The sequence below is a fragment of the Mytilus trossulus genome, chromosome 6, assembly GCF_036588685.1.
Source record: "Mytilus trossulus isolate FHL-02 chromosome 6, PNRI_Mtr1.1.1.hap1, whole genome shotgun sequence".
Classification (NCBI taxonomy): Eukaryota; Metazoa; Mollusca; class Bivalvia; order Mytilida; family Mytilidae; genus Mytilus; species Mytilus trossulus.
The window spans coordinates 43190506-43196575 of record NC_086378.1 but is presented as its reverse complement, the minus strand read 5'-3'; positions in this window follow the sequence as shown (position 1 = coordinate 43196575).

The following is a 6070-nucleotide window of genomic DNA, read 5'->3' as shown; positions in this document are numbered from 1 at the left end:
AACAAACATTTCAGATAAAAATCTCAGTCAATTAAAATAACAAGAATTTATGTCATACATGGGCTAATGTGCTATTTTGCCACGGGACAATTTTAACGGCATCGACACAATAGCCCCAGTTTGCATTGTGAAAACAAAGAAATGACCAAAAAGTGTTTTGATTCTAGAGAGGCAAAAAAAAATATAAGTGAAAAAATGTATTTGAATAAAATTTGATGATTCAACGCAATGCAGCGGACATCTTTTGCTTCGGCGTTAGCATACATAATAGGGATTAGTCAATGTATTAACTTTAAGGTATATGTTTTAAAAAATCGATGTTCGTATATTCAAGTGAATTTTGGTGGATTGAAGCAAGTTTTTTTTTTTTCATCTTATTTCGGAGCGTGAAACCTTTCACTCTTACGTCAGATCTAATCCAATTTCAAATTATAATTGCGTTAATGTCCGATTTCATTTTCGTCAAATAAATGAATGAACAAATGTAAATGAAGTTTCTTCTATAGTTGAATGTACTTATAGCGATTTGTATATAGCTAGCAAGTACTGGATACATGTATTCATGTAGCTCAAATGATGTAATAAATAAAATCATCAAAGATACAAGTATTAAAATTGTGTATTTGCGCAAGAAGCGCGTTTCGTCTTCAATAGACGCGTGAATGCAAAAATGATAAAAAGCCAAACACTATACGAAGTTGAAAAGCAATTGTAACTAATGTTATAAGGTTGCGAATATAACATTCTGGTTATTAATTATCTGCCCTTTCCAGATCTGAAAGTTTTAGAAGTGGTATGGCATACATAGCATAAACATGTTACAAACATTAATATCATATGTCATTTGGGATCTTCACACGAGAGACGGGCTCATATATTCCCTGTCAGCATTATACATGTCCTGACTCGCCTAACGGAAGGGATATAGGGCACCTATAGAGAATATATGAACCTATATCCCCAGAAAAATCCAAAATTGAAAATACTCCATACAGATATCAGACAGTAACTTTCTCATGGCAGGAGATATTAACAGCTAATCTCATAGCTGGGGATACAACACAATAGATAAAAGAGAAGAAACCAGGGAAAATTGGCAAGATGAACACCATCTTATTCTTGTCAATGATCCAACTGATACACCAACCTTCTTATTTCGCCGCTGACACACAACAACTACACCAGACCTAGCTTTTTGTACTGACGATATACACCAGAATATCAATAGAAAAGTAAGTGACCAGCTAGGGGGAGTGACCATCGCCCAATTATACTATCCATCAGAGGAAAAAAACAACTATTATTGCTAAATTACCAAGATGGAATTACAAGTAGGCAAACTGGGGAAAATTTGAAACAAGACCAAATGAACTTACAAAGGACATAGTTACTGAAGGAAAGAACATCAACAATGTGGTCAAGATATTCGACCCAGTCATAGTAAGCGCGACAATACCAGCATCCAAACCTTACGTAAAAAAAGTGATAAGAACAGAAATTAGGAAAAGACAGAAAACATGAGATCATGCAGACTGACATCACAATTTCTGAGAGGAAACAATCTATAAGAAAGCCAAAGAAGAAAGTCACCAGGTCCAGATAACATAACAAATGAGATGTTACAACACCTAGGGAACTCATCACTAAATACTTTGCTGGACATATTTTATCTTAGCTGGAGACAAGGTCAAGTCCCACAGTGCTGGAAGGAAGCAATAATGATGCAAATACTTAAAAAAGGAAAGAACAAATAAAAAGCCTCAAGTTATCGCCCTATAAGCCTAACAACAGGTGGTGTAAATTGTTGGAGCACATAATAAACAAGTGCATGTACATGTACTTAGAGTCAGAGAACATCATTGAACATGAATAAACTGGTTTTAGACAATACAAAAGCACAGAAGACCAGACTACACATCTATCGCAGGTAGTAGAAGATGCCTTCCAATAAAAAAAAGGAGCATTGGCTGTCTTTGTAGATCTCCAAAGAGTATTTGATAAGGTATGAAAAGATTAACATCTTGCAAAAATGTAAGATATGACATAAGTGGAAAAATGTACAAATGAACCAAATCTTACTTATACAATAGATGAGCCAGAGTGCTGGTAGATGGGTAATGTGGACAGAAAGTACTCTTAAAACAAGCAAGAGTATTATCACCAACTCTATTCATACTCTTTATGAATAACCTAGTACCAGAGCTTCCAAAAGGGATACAACCAGAACTTTATGCAGACGATTTTGTTCTTTGGTGCTCAATAGAGTATGCGTTTACAGCTAAATACAGAATTCAAACAGCTTTAGATATGATAGTCACTTTGACTTAGCAGTGGTGTGTTACCATCAACAGAGAAAAAAACAACCGGAACACTCTTCACACTCTCCAAAAACCAAATCTGTCAAATTGATTTTGGACGATACTCCACTTAAAATGTAAGACCAACAAACATACATTGGGGTACCTTTCGAGAAAAGAATGACATAGAAGCAACATATAACATCAGCTGAAGCTAAGGCTAGGAGAAAACAGAACATCATGAGGAAACGTGCAGGAACAAAATTGGGTGCAAATGAAAAAAATCTTGAAAACTGTCTACCAAGAAAATGCACGACCCCACCTTGAATATGGATCTAGCTCATGACTGCATCCAAGTCTCACCGTTATACTTCAGACAAAGTTCAGATTCAGGCACTACGTATAACCACAGGTGCTTTAAAATCAACACCAATAAAAAGTATGGAGGATATAACAAACATACCACCATTAGGTAAGAGAAGGGAGTGCAAAGCCATGATACAAGCCACTAAATATCAATGTTCACAAGACCACACAATAAATACCAGACTGAAATAACTCTCATCTGGCAGACTCAAAAGATCCAGCTTTACATTAGAGATAAGAGCATTACAAAGAAAACACCAGTAAGCTCTACCTAAATATATCGAACCCATAGCTTTCACAATGAATAACAACCCGTGTGAAGATAACCTTGGAAATGTCACCATCCAGACATCAGTTCCGCTCATTACCACCAAAGATGATGAGACTAGCAATATTAAGAAAACCACAACAATGAGTATGCTTGAAGAAGAGTATCCTTTAGCAACCTGGGTAAGAGTATATACAGATTGGTCAGCCACAAATCCCACAACAAAAGGAAGGGCTGGTATATACATTAAGTACCCCAATGGAGATCAACAATCAGAGGCAATACCAACAGGCCTACATTGTTCGAACTACAAAGCTGGAGAAGAAGAAGCCCTAACTCATGATGCACACTCAATCAAAATCAAAATCGATAACACAATTCAAGTAGTACTTCTGACTGATGCCTTCTCTGTGCTACAAGTTTTGAAGAACGTACAGCAACCTCAACTCCAACAAGCTTTATACAACATCAAAAGTCTGACAACAGTAATTCAGAGGATCCCTTCACACTGTGGAGTTTGGGGTAATGAACAAGCCGATAAATAAGCAAAGTATGGTGTTGAACAACACCAGGAAGAAAATCCAGTCTGCTTCTTAGAGATGAAGGCTTACATCAAATCTCTGTTCAATACTCCACAGCAACAAGACAGTTAGCATCAGGTAACAAGATCTGAACAAATCACCATATTTAGACTGAAGACAGGACATAACAGACTCAACTAACATCTACACAAAGTCATGAAAGTTGTTCCATCTCCAATGTGTCCTATTGGAGAAGCAGAGCAGGATACGGCACACCTCTTACAGTCATGCAAGATCCATCAGGAGAGATAAGATATGGCGCTCAGAAACACCACTCGAAGAGAAGCTATACGGACCAGTGGATGCCCTACAGAAGACCACCAAATTGGTTGAGGAGACTGGTATTCAAGTGTAAAGGCGAACGCTAAGAAGAAGTATTGGAGTATCCTGATTTCAACCCTAATCATCACTTTTACATTGGATGTGACCTTTAGGGGTCATACCGGTGTTATGAAGTCGCAGAAATTTCCTGGCGTTTTTGACTGATTACCGAACGTATTTCGTATGATTACGCGGATATTATCGAGTGCAAAATAACTTTCCTTATCGCTTGTTATACATTAATTTTATCAATATATATTCATAAAAATTATTCTTAAAAGCATAGATAAATGATAAGAAAATGTTTTGTCTTGAGAAATATATACATATATCATAACAAATCATGAATACCGAAAATTTGTGGTAATGCATGCTGAAGAATATCTCGAGAACGTTTTGAAACAAAAAGCAGGAAAAATGAAAGTCTTTTTTCAAATCCAATCTGTTAGAAAAACGATTTATTACAGAAGAGCCGAGCACTTGCTTTGCAATATCATTAGAAAGTAGAATAGAATGATGTATAAATGGATGAAAATTTGCCCGTAAATTTATTAAGACAATGCCAATCAAAACCAAGGATTAAACAAAGACTCACAAAACCAATGGACATTTACATCAACACTTATAAATAATAAATAAGATACAACACGAACTCCACTAAAAACCGGGAGTGAAATCAGGTGCTTCGGAAAGGTAAGCATTTCCTGCACCGTTTACGGCACCGTCGTGTTATTTCTTAGTTCAGTTCGGTAATGATGGAAGGTTATTATGACTGAGGAAGAATATCAGATATGATTTCTGACACACTTTTGTCATAATGGCAAATCAGCTCATGGTGGTGGCCGTTAAATTTCTTGAGTGATGACCCTTATTTGATTGATTCATCATAAGATCATCTGCTATATTCTAACTGTTATACAAATATCAATATATCAACAACAAACCAGAGTATAATGATAACAAATGATTATATGACTATAATTACATTACATGTATGTTTCACTATAATACGTTATTCTGATTGGCTAACTACACATCACGTGTTATTCCTTAAGCAATTGCATTACTCAATAAAACTTTCATTCATGATAACACGAGGTCCCACAATAAAGTGTACAGGTGAATTAAATAAAAAAAATGAAAAAAATCATGTTTTCATGATCCTTGCTAAAAAAATGTAATTATAAGTATTGAATGCTTCTTTTTGTAATTTCATAGGGTTGTAAAAACGTTGACCGTGGGCACATTTTTAGAATGAAGCGCTTCCGCGCTTCATACAAAATGTACTTCGGTCAACGCTTTTACACCCCGATGAAGTTACAAAAAGAAGCATTCAATTCTTAAACAATATGATAATTATTACGGTGAGATTGACTTCCCTGTCATTTATTCATCATCCACTCAGGAACTTGAATCAGAGAAATATATATATATACTTTTGGAAAATGTTGTTTGTGCTGTATTTAGACCCTTCTACAACGAAATTTGTTTTACATTTTTACATGCATACGTATAAAAATAGCGGTTTTTATCCAACGCAATCATAGGTTTGAACGTAGTTTTCAATTTAGACTCGTTTATATTTTTTCGTTTGGGCTTGTATCATATTTTCCCTCCGGTTTGTATGATCCGTTCATCCTATATTGACTCTTAAAATTCAAGAGTCTATCTAAAAATGAGGGTACTTTTTATATGGCCTTCCAAATACCGTTTCGATCCCTAACATCACTGAAGAGACATTTATTGTCGAAATCCGGATCTGGGGTACTAAAAAAATATTGACACCGTATGTTTGTGGCATAACATCGTGGCCACAAGTTAAAAAAAAATTCTGTTTAGTATTAAATTTATATTAAGATCCATTTTGTTACATATTGTGATCAATTTTATTTGGCAATCGCCAATGGCAGTCAGCAGGGTTAGAGAACATCAGTTGTTCGACCTGTTAGTCAAATGCGTTTTGTTTAAATATACTTTTTCACTTTTTTGGTCTTTTGGAAAATTTTGTTTGTGCTGTTTTTAGACCCTTCTACAATGAAATTTGTTTTACATGCATATGTATAAAAATTGCGGGTTTTATCCAACGCAATCATAGGTTTGAACGTAGTTTTCAATTTAGACTCGTTTATATTTTTTCGTTTGGGCTTGTATCATATTTTCCCTCCGGTTTGTATGATCCGTTCATCCTATATTGACTATCAAAATTCAAGAGTCTATCTAAAAAAAATGAGGTTACT